Here is a 12,172-nt window from a genome sequence, read left to right on the forward strand (position 1 = left end):
AACGCCATGCACATATGGCATAACTGCTCTAATATGAAGTCCTCATGCTGCTTAACAAAAACTTCAATATTTATAAGGGGCATTTATGAGGGATAAGTATGGGAAATGGACCATGCATTGTGTTCTGATCGCAGCCTGAATAGCCCCATTTATATATCATGATATATGCTAATGTTCAAGCTTAACTTAAACTTGTGAAAGTTGACAAAACAAACATTGAATCAGTGAAGTCACCCAGAAATTGGTTTGTGTATGTAACTGGGAATACCATTAAAAAACTGACTTGGGGAGAGAGGAAGCAGTCATTCTGAACAACAGACAGTCAGAGGCCATAATTTCTATACATTTATGAGAAAAAAAAACAAATTGCAGAAACACACACACACTGGTGCTAAGTTTAAGTAAGCCCTGGCAAGAATCTTACAATGAAAATATCAGCTAGATGCCAAGTGGGATTTCCAAAATCCTGCTTAAACAGGATTAAAACCAATTGGACTTGGGTACCTAATCTGTTTAGGTACTTTTGAAAATCCTACCAGTTGCCCATCTGTATCTTTAGGCACCTGAAAATCTTGCCTCTAGAACTGTGGATAGGCATATATATTACTTTAACACTAAGTGCTGCACTAATTGTGGAGTAACTTAGTGTTAGGGCCTCAGAATCTGATACATGCTATTTCTACATTTCTCTGTCCGAAAACTTTGTTAGTATAGGGATACTGTTATTTATATTCTGCCCTCTTGCCTTAAACAGTTTTTCATCATCTGTTTCTTGGTAGACTTTCAGGAACTGATTATTGCCCATTTGGTGGGGATATAGTTGAGGTTGGTGATGCGATCACCCTGAATTCATTTTCATCCAGGTGAATTATTTAAATTGTACTCGAAAGCAGGTGTCATTTGGATAGTAGTAATTTTGATCAGCAATTTATCTCATATGTACTTATGCTTAAAATAGGCATTTTTAAATAAATCTCAGGATCTGCAGCGTGGTTGGTAGCTTGTACAGCCAGTGAGAGGGATGGTAGAGTAGAGTTACGGGTTTCAGGCTGGCTATGTAGAAAAGCTATTCTGTGTGTACTGGGGATAAATTTATGATGTGGGGCATAAGTTTTCAAGCTGGGCTCACAATCAGGTTTCAGAGAGTGATGACTTCCCTCCCTTTCTATGACTGGATGGGTGAAAGTAGGATGTATGAGAAAGTAGGATGAGAGAGAGAGTTGTATAGCAGGTGTTAGGATCTCCATAATAGGCATCTCTTGCCCAATCTGCCCATAGGGGAAGTTGCTTCCTCATTCCTCTCAGTGAGGATCTGTTTGATTACACAAAGGCTCAAATTCCCATAGTGAATAACTGCAAAATATTGTGCTTTCCCTTATCAGAAATAGTCTGGGGGATACCAGGACCAATTGATTCATGGATTCCAGGGTCAGAAGGGACTGTTGTGATCATTTTGTCCTGTATAATATAGGCCATAGAGAGTCTTCAAAATAGTTCTCAGAGCAGAGGTGGTTTTTTTTTAAATCATTAGTGATGGAGAATCCACCACAACTCTTGGTAAGTTGTTGCAATTGTTAACACTGTTAAAAAAACTACTTCTTATTTTTAGTCTTAATTTGTGTAGCTTCAGCCATTGGGATATCTAACATCCAAAGGTGAAAGTAAGCGGGTGCGCACTGGAACATAGGTCCAGGAAGATGTAACTGAGCCTTGGCAAAAGCCAGTAGGGAGCTATTTAAAAAGCTGGTAGGGACCCGGGTTGCAACAAGACAGTACCTGTAGGAAGCGGCGGATATAGGCCAGGGCAAGCGGGGTGGCTGCCCCAGACCCCGTGATTCAATAGGCCCCGGGCACGTGTTACTACCTGTCAGCTGTGGCTGTTTCACATGCGCGAAATTGTGCTGCCCTGGGCCCTGCGAAACTCTCATCCGTCCCTGCCTGTAGGAAATTTTAAGTTTATTTTCATCACTGCTTACATCTTTCTCTGCTATACAGAATAATCCATTATTAAATATTTGTTCCCTATGCAGGCACTTGTATGCTGTAATCAAATGACCCCTTAACATTATCTTTGTTGAGCTAATGAACAAATCACTTGCATAGTTTCTAGATTAACCCATATTTTGAAGATACAACAAAAGTAAAAAACTAGCAGATTTTGACAAGTGACAACATCTCTTATGAGGTCCAGTTTCCCAGGAACCTCTTTCATGTACAAGTAACCTCACACTTTCCTGAAATATGCTCGCCTGGCTAAAGACCAAGCCTATATGAGATTTCAGGGAAGAAAAGTCGGAGGGCTCGGGTGTGTTGGGAGAGGGTAATGATTCTCAGGCTTGAAATGGAAAGGGAAGCTAATAAAAACATGCCAATATGTATCCTGCTACTTCTGTTCTGAGCTACCAACCGAACTTCACTCCACTTCCCCTGTCCCAGGCATCATCTATTTAAAAGCAGTTGGCAGGATCATGAGGTGTCATTTAGTAGATTTAATAGGAGCAGAACTTCAGTGATGTCATAGACTTCCTTACAGTTAAATGCTAGCAGGATCCCTTATACTAAAGCAAGATACGCATCTGAACGAAGAGCAGACTAACTAGTTGAAGTTAAACAAGGAGAGGTCAGTCATGATGTTCATTGGGACAGGAAAATATTTCAAAAATCTTGCCTACACCATCCTCCCTCCAGGGTGTCTGCTTTCCAATCTTTAGGATGGTTTGCAGTCTTGAGATTGGGCCTTCTCACCGCTGCTGAAAATGCAAATTGGAACAGCTGCTAGAAATTCCATATTCCATCTTAAATTGGCCAGTAGACTTTGCCATACCCTGACAGATGCAGCTCCATGCATGTGTGATCCACTACATGCTATCTGGGAAGAAAAATGGGTCCTTGAAAGATGCACCAGCTGCTTGCAGTATGCAGCAGCTCATGTGCTGAGCAATGCAGAATAATGAAAAGAGCTCACCCTTGTGTTCTGATCCCTGTGCTAGCTCGCTATCAAATACTAGTTCACAGTCAAAGAACTCAGTGGGCCTGAGCTATGTCAGAGCCTCATTATGCGAGGCACAGTGCAAATACACAGTCAGAGTCAATCCCTAGACCTGAGGAATTTTACAATCTGAATAGATCTTATCATCCAAATATCGAAGCCCATGATTATTGCATTCTCCTCCAAAAGAGGGAAGAATGAGAATGAATCTTACTGATTTCAGAAAGAATGCAGCACTCAGTTCTTAGCCATTGCTTTCTCATAATTAAAAAAACAAACCCCAAATCCTAAATGAATGAACAGTTTCCCTCTCAGTACATGCCTATGGAAAGAAGTGAGGGAACCAATATCAAGAGGTTACTTGTATCATTTTTCTAAGGTGCTTAGACAATCTGTAGAAGCGTCTGCAGCCTCCCTGCCCCCACAGATATTTTCTGTCCCTATCCCCTCCCCACCCTACACACACTACAGCTGATGGAATCTTAATAGAATGTTCTGCGTTTGTCTGTGGGGGCTCTAAGGAATTCTGCATTTGGGTAGCCATACCTCATGCAGGAGATATACTGTCCTGGGCCTAAAGAGAGCCAGGAATGGACAACTGCAGGAAAGGAGTATCTTTCCTTGGATGCTTCTTGCTTTTGAGGGAGGGGATCCCCTGAAATCTGTGGATTTAGAGATGGAAACCATGGCTTTTCAGATTTATGAAGGAAAAGAAAGTCAAAATCCTACTGCCTTTCAAAGAAAGGAGTTTAAAGAAACTGCAGAAATTGAAACTTGGAGAGCAGAAACTTTCCCATGTAAGAATAACCCACATCATGACCCTAATATTTACTGTCGTTACCTTACCTATAACCATTGATAGAATTAATGTTTGCAATTTACAGTGAGAAATGGGGAGGACTATCAATCACATAGCAAATTAAGTTAACAAAAAAGTAGGGTGTATACATGCTGTGACTAAATAATTTATTCCATATTTAGTAAGGATTCTATTAAAATATCATGTGTGTCTGTCCGAGTTCCTGCCAACAAAATTCATGAACCACTCATTTCAGATAGACATACGCCACAGTATATCTGCACACATTTCTTGCAGATGCTATCTGAGACTCAGCAATGTCCTAATTTAGGCATGGGTATCTTTTCCCTTTTTAACAAAGAAATTACAAATGCAAAGCAAGCTAGACGTGAATTTTTGCCATGCCTGAGCAGCTATGTTACTGGGAGAAGCTGCAAAGAAAAGCAAAAACATAAAAAACAAAAACAAAAAAAACCAAGGAAGGCATATGGTACCAGTGGGATTAACTTTCATTAGGTAAAAAACAGAGGGGAATAATGCAATGGGTTAATGCTATAATGTGTTACCTGTTTTAAAGCTTGTCATGGACCCAAATATATTTGGTGATTTTTTTTTTTTTTTTTTTTTTTTTGCGGTGACATAGTGCCTTTCATACGGGGATCACTATGTTCTTCACAAACATTAAGAGCACACTTGTGGCTTTAGCACTGAAAGCAGCAGCTGTACCTGGAGACATTCTGCCTACAGAGGGTACATCTGCACTGCACAATTATTTAGGAATAAGCTATTTTGGATTAACTATTTGAAATAGCACGTCTACACTGCTGGGAAGCCTCAAAATTAGTCCAAAGCAGGCTTTCCTAATATAGACGTGCTATCTTGATTTAGAGTCCCAGGAGAAATAACTTAGAATGGTTCTGGTGAGGGGCTATTTTGAAATAGCAGAAGTGAACGTCTATGTATGCCTTATTTCAAAATAGCTGTTTTGGAATAGGTGTTATTCTTCGTAGAATAAGGTTTGCAGAAGCCCAAATAATCCGTCTAATATTTTGAAATAATTTCAAAATACCGGAATTGCTGTGTAGGCGTTCGCATAGTTATTTCGGAATAAGAGCCATTATTCCAAAATAACTTTGCTGTGTAGACTCTGGGAGCACTGGAGAAAGTGCACTGAAAAGTAGTTACTACAATCTTGGAGGCACAGCCTCCTAAAAAAAGGAAAATGTCTTTGGTTTGTTCAATCCTTGCCATCGCTGCCGAATCTATCAATAAAGATGGTAGTAGTGCTGGGTTTTCTGAGGTGGACATTTGTCCTCCTGAAATTAATCTGAGATGCAGTAGGGTTCATTATTCAGTAAATACCAAATAGTGCTAATCAGAGCTGGTAGTGTACAATCTGATCTAAATACAGTTTTCATCACACAAAATCACCTGCTTAAGATATCTGTATTTTAGCAAAGTGGATCATCAGCCTGTTGTTATAACATTGTGACATATCACAGAGATCATTATGCTTAGAATTTCCAAAAGAGCCTAAATGAATTAACTGGAAATTCAATAGGACTTGTGCTCCTAAGTGACTTAAGCTCTTTTGGAAATTCTGTCCCATAACAGCATTTAGCCTCCTAGTTTTACTTTGTAACATATAAGAATTCAAAAAAATCACCATTATGTTCACTGGGAGGGGGAGGGAAAAATGGTTTCAAAGGAAGCTAGTTAAACTCAACCATTCCCGTTTTAGCAAAAGTAGTAGGTTTTATTTTTTTAATTAGTGGTTGATGAATCAATGAAACTCAAGTTAAAGCAGTGACCTATGTTCATATCAACTTTGGTAGTCATGGAGACAAATAGCAACTAATTAAAACAAAGAGAAAATAATAGACTCAGTGTTTTTTATTGGACAAAATAGTTTTGCCCACGAATGCAAAAGGTATGTGGTGATGATGAAGCTGACTACACTTTTCATTTATGCAATGTGAAGATTAAAGCTGGAAAAGCACTACACTGTATGATTAATTCTGCAGCTATGTTAAGAAAGATTTTTATAGGGAGATTTTTAAAGGAACAAGTGGCAATTAAGCTACTTCCATTGAGTTTCAAAATCACCCCCATCATGTATGCTGCTAACACAAATACTTAGTTATTAAAACAGAGCTTTTCAGATGTACTTCAGGCATCCAAATCTCATAGGGCAGCTTTGCACTGGGAATATTAAATATCAGTTAATTGAGTAGTTGAGTAACCTCATGAATTCTTGTCGGTTAGTCGACTATTCTATAGTTCCCATGGGCAGGGCCAGCATCCAGCACCCAGCGTGCTCCAACATCGCTCCTGAGGAGTCCCCTGCCACTCCATGCTACTCCCTCTGTATTAGAGGCAGCAGTGTGGGGTGCCAAGTGGGAGTTGGTCTGTGAAGGGATCTAGTTTAAAAACCAGATCCCCTTGCAGACTGGCTGTCTGTCACCTTGTGCTGATACCTCTGATACAGAGGCAGCAGCGTGGGGTGGTAGCAGCCCCTATCTGGGTGGGCTAGAGGGGTGTGTTCTGAGCTTCTGGACATGTCATGAGCCAGAACTGAGCCAGGCAGCTGGCCAACTTGCTAAAAATTTACTGGGAGGTGTGGGGGGCGGGGAGGGAGGGAAATGCATGTAGTCTATAGCATTAACCTATAGGCTTTTTGCTAATTGGTTAATCGGTTACACTATTACATCCCTACTTTGCACATCTCAGCCTGAAGCTACAAGCATTAACTGATCATCATAACTTCCTGCATGGAGTCAGAAAGGTGAATATTAGCCCCCTTTTACAGAGCTTAGAGAGGGAAGAGACTCGCCAAGCAATGGAGAAGAGATGGCTCCAAACAGAAATCCCAGACTCTAACACCTCAGCATACTGGGAGCTCCACTTTTGGATCTGAACATGGTAGTTTGGCTACTTCTCTATTGCAGAGGGAAGCAAGTTCCCAGCTTGTTAGGCCAGGTGACAGCGGGAGGGGATGTAAAAGAGGAAATTATCCCAGGGCTCAAAACAGTTTGAGGCTTCTGGCTGCTGCCACTGCTACTGCAGCAGCATTGGTGCTGGGCCCTTTAAATTATCACAGGAGTGCCATACTGCATGCACTGGGCAGCTCTTAGGGCAGGGAATTGTAGTGCCATGCTCCAGGTGGCACTCATAGCTGGCTGCCCTGAGCTCCATTCTTTCTGCCTGAGGTCTCCCCCCTTCTGGAGCATGGTGCCAGATCCTCTTCCCCCATATCGCCCAGGGGCCCACGGAGGCTGTCAGCTCCCCTACAGCTTGTACTGAGAACCCTGGCTCCAATTATACCTCCCGCAGGACAAAGCCTCTTGTGACTAGAATTTTGCTACAATTGCTCACTCTGTTCTAGCTGTCTGTCTCTAAACATCAGTCTGAAGCGAGAGAGTTATGGTGAATCCAGAAACTGGTGAACTGCCATTTAGTGAGATGTTTGGATTTCTGTGGGAAATGAATAATGAATTTCAGAGTTACTCTGAACAGGAAAAGAAAAGAAATTGGATATACATTAAAATGAATTAGTGGTTCAAATATTTTCCAGTGAAGGGAACCATTACTACACTTATTATTTTCGGGCCCTGATCCTGCATATATTTATGCACGTACTTAACTTTAAGCATGAATAGCCCAGTGAGCTCCATGGGAAAAGTCTTATGCTCCAGGTTAAGTACCCTCCACAAGTATTTGCAGGATAGAGGCCTGAAATAGTCTATAAAATTTCCAGTGTGGCTCCTCACCTTACTGGCAAGGATATATAAATATGTACAGTCTTCAAGCCTAATTCTCCTCTCACACATGCTATACGTTGATTTCAGTGGAACTATTCATAGAATCATAGAAGAGTAGGGCTGGAAAAGGCCACAGGAGGACATCCAGCCCAACCCCCTGCTCAAAGCAGGACCAACCCCAATTAAAGGTATGTCTACAAGTTCTGTCAACAGAACTTATGCTGACACCCAAAAGTCGACAAAACAAAAATTGCCAGAGGGTGTTCACACTCGCTCCCTCTGTCCACAGATTGTGTCCACACTGGGGGCACCACCAAGGACAGTGTGAGCAATGTCCTGTAATTATGTATTCCACTGTGCAGTGCAGTGAGAAGGCAAAGCTGATTTCTGCGTCTTGGAATTCCCCAAGTTCTCCCACACCACAGCCTCCTCAGCTGCTGGGAGTAGCATCTTGAGTAGCTCTGTGAGCTCTTTCTGCTGAGGAATGTCAAAGCAGCACAGCAGCCGACCCTCCTCCCATGGAGCAGCTTTCTGCCTGCGGCTGTGTTCCTAGTGCAGGGCAAAAGAGGCCCAATCCAATGATTTGCTCTTTAAAACTCCTGAGAGCTTTGAAAGGGGAGGGGTGTATGCCTGCAGGGCAGCAGAGGTCAAACCACTGAGCACAGCCATCAGGGCAAGCACCGGGGGATACTTGCAGGAGCCACTTCTGTTGGCAAAATAAACAACAATGTCTACCTGACTCTTTGTTGACAATAAAGGGAGGGGGAAAGAAAAGTCTCTCCCAAGAGTGAAAGTTTTTTGTTGCCATAGCGAGGCATTTTCCCCAGCAATGCCTGTATTGCAATGTGTATGCTTTTATAGTTTTGTCTCCAAAAGGCATTTTTTGGTGACAAAACTTCTTAGTGTAGACATACCATTAATCATCCCAGCCAGGACTTTGTCTAATGTAATCCCTAGGTTATTTTTCTGCAGAACTGCCACTTAGCCTGTTGATCCCCAGTCTGTGGCAGTGTATGGGATTCTTCTGTCCTAAGTGCAGGACTCTGCATTTGTCCCTGTCGAACCTCATCAGATTTATTTTGGCCCAGTCCTCCAATTTGTCTAGGTCACTCTGGACCCTTTCTCTACCTCCAGTGTATCTATAGAATATACATACAGAATGGAAGTGACTGTCTAGGAAGGAATACTGCAGAAAGGGATCTAGAGGTCATAGTGGACCACAGGCTAAATATGCGTCAACAGTGTGACACTGTTGCAAAAAAAGCAAACATGATTCTGGGATGTATTAACAGGAGTGTTGTGAGGGGAGAGGGAAGTGGTGCTTTGCGCGCTGCCTGTTCTTCAAACAGACAGCTCCCATTGGCCAGAAATTGACCAGTGGGATTGTGTAGGGGGAGCAGCCTGTGAAGAAGGACTCGTCCCTACCCCAGGCTCACAGCTGAGAGAGAGAAATGCTGCAGCAGCCACTTTTCTGAGTGGTGGGGGTGGCACAAGGCAAACAGGGAGTCTGTATGAGGATCCCTGCTGTGTAGTGAGCAGGATCCAATGGCTTGGTGGGCCGGATCCAGCCTCCGAGTCATATTTTGCCCAGCCCTGATCTAGACGGGTGTTTGGTCCTGACATGAGAGGAGGGGACTGGACTTGATGATCTCATGAGGTCTCTTCCAGTTCTAGTGCTCTATGATTCGCCTCCCCCCCCACTCCCACCTTAGTATCAGCCATGAGCTTGCTGAAAGTTCAAACCATCCTATCATGCAGATCATTAATGAAGATGTTGAACAAAACCGGGCCTATCTCTGAGGCACTCTGCTTGATACCAGCTGCCAACTAGACATTGAGTCGTTGATCACTACCCATTGAAACCTGACAATCTAGCCAACTTGTAATCCCCTTTAAACTCCATTCATCCAAGCCATGCTTCTGTAACTTACTGGGAAGAATTCCATATCCAAAGCTTTTCTGAAGTCAAGATACATCCCCATATCTGCAGAATCAGCTATTTCATCATAGAAGGCAATCAGATTAGTCAAACATGACTTGTCCTTGGTGAATCCATGTTGATTGTTTGTGATCACCTTCCAGTCCTCCAAGTGTTTCAAAATAAATTCCTGAGGACCTGCTCCATGATTTTTCAGGGACTGAGGAATGAAATCTGATTTACACTATTAGCAGCGTTTCCTGTAAGCTGAACACTTGGGCGGCTGCCCAGGAGAGATTCAGGTGTCACCCAGCTGATTGGCAGTGAACCCACAGCTAACCATGGTCAGTAGCATGTATTTATATTGGTGGTGCACATCTGCATATGCCTTGGTGCACATAACAAAATTTATTCCACATATAGATGGAAAAACTTTGAGGGAACATTGACTATTAGGTCCATTATTTCTTTCCTTCACTTAAGATAATTAAGACCTAGCTCTTTTATAGCACTTTCCAACATGGATCTAAAAGTGCTTTACAAAGGGTTATATGAGGCACAGAGAGACAGGATCACCCCGAATCAGGCCAATGGCTTAGCTGGGAATAGAACCCACATCACCTGGGGCCCAGTCCAGTGTTCTAATCTCTGTGTCATAACACATTCTTTTTGCACAGATAGGTGCAGCAGGAGAGTAGCAGTCATGCTAGAGAACCTATACCTCAGACATTAGTTGGGTTTTTTTTTTAAGGGGTAAAATTCATAACTGAGGGTGCCACAATGCTGTTTAAAACCCAGCATGAAGTTGGAGCCTGACCCTCACTGCCTGGCTAAATAGAATTTTCAAGAAGTTGTGGAGGTCTTTTAAAATCACAGAATCTATGACCTCCATTGCAAATTTATAGCCTTACTTATAGGCCTTGTCTGCCCCTCTCCACAGAAGTGAATTTCATCCTAAGTGAATTCTTTTTTACACACAGCATCTAACAGTATTTTAGTAATTGATATTAACGAATTATTTAAATCAAGAAACCTTTTGTGTTTGTGCCTCATATAACTCTTTATAAAGCACTTTGAGGTCCATGTTAGAAAGTGATATAAAAGAGTTAGGTCTTACTATCTCAAGTGAGGGATATATTGGCAGATACATTTTGGCTTTCTTATGTTAAAATATATTTTGTTTGTTCTATTGCATGACAATATCTGACTGCATCCCTCATGATTTCTTAACAACGTTTCAGTTCTTTTCCTTATCCAGTATATACAAAAATAAAAGGAGAAAAATATGTATAAAACAAACCAGGCAAAACAATTTATGTTGTATAAAAAATGTAAAAGGGGCCTAACCAAAACCCCAAATCCGGACACACACCCTGAACTTTGAAACATCTGGCAGTAGAGTTGAATGTTGTGGCTCTGGTCGTTCTCCAGTTTGTATGTGTCCCAATTTCAAATAGTTGGGCTCATAATTAAATGTTTGGGGTTTTTAATATGGGAAAAGATTGATTGAAAATACTGTCTGGTGAAGTTAAGGCTTATCTTGTAAATATAGCCAAGATTGAAACCATTATTTTCAGATGTGAAGCATTTGGTTACAAGAGGTTATTGTTAAAAAGGAAGCCCAAATACATTATTCTTTGAGAATAATTTTGTTCTCTGTCAATGCTACACACTCAATCCACAACATGGCAAAATTATATAAACAGAAAGAAAAGGATTTACAAGAAAATTTTGCTTTAATCAAGTAACACTTTTAGGGGAACAAATTAATTAAACGGACATAGAGCATTATGCATGCTTCCCTTGGTATGTAACGCTAATGAGAGGAATTTGGTATACGTGCATTAGAAAGGGGATATACTTATTTATTTCTGAGTATGTATTGACACCTTGGTCCAAATTATTACAAAGTTAGATGAAATTATTTTCTTGTTTCTATATTTATGCAGTAAAGTTTCCCCCTTTCTTCCCCCATAGTAACTACATTGTAAGTGGCTTTACAACTACTGCATATTACATGAAGGAGAATAAACTCAGAAGTTCAGTTTTGTGGCTGCATTTCTCCTGAACATGTGCCTCTAACTGCTACCTCTTCCCAACCCCCAGCTTTCTCTCCCTGGGATCACTCAAAGTGATCTCACTATCTGATGACAATCTAACAAGCTGCTGGTTTCTCCCTCTTCTTTTACCCTTCCTTAACCCAGTCTCCATAAACCCTTGGCTTTGCAATGATTTCAGGTGACAACTCTTCTTCTGCTGGGCCCTGACAGAGCTGCTATGAAATTTTGCAAATGCGAGAGTGCTTATGGCTTCCCAGAGAGATTCAGTCAAAACTACTTGGTAGCAAAAGATTTGACAGGCACATTGCTGGTGCATTGTGTTTGAGGGGGAGGAGGAGTTAGATAGAAAAACAGAGAGAGCTGTGACAGGATGGAGATGTTCCCTATAGGGGGAGAGAAGAAAGAAGGCATAGTTAGGCAGCTGTAACCTAGGGGAGGTGTTTTTTTAACTGAACAGGTAAAAGTGGCCATTTCAACATTGGCCTAATTTTGTTCCTGTTTAAGTCAATGGGAGCAGAGTTGGGTCAAAACTGAGAACTTTAGCAAATGATCCTCTTCCAGCCTGTTTTGAGAAAAGGCTGAGGTATAGGCCAGTCTTTCCAACATAGGAAGTAATTTACTCACATTTCCTTATATCCTACTAAT

This window comes from Pelodiscus sinensis, chromosome 1, assembly GCF_049634645.1.
Source record: "Pelodiscus sinensis isolate JC-2024 chromosome 1, ASM4963464v1, whole genome shotgun sequence".
Taxonomy (NCBI): Eukaryota; Metazoa; Chordata; order Testudines; family Trionychidae; genus Pelodiscus; species Pelodiscus sinensis.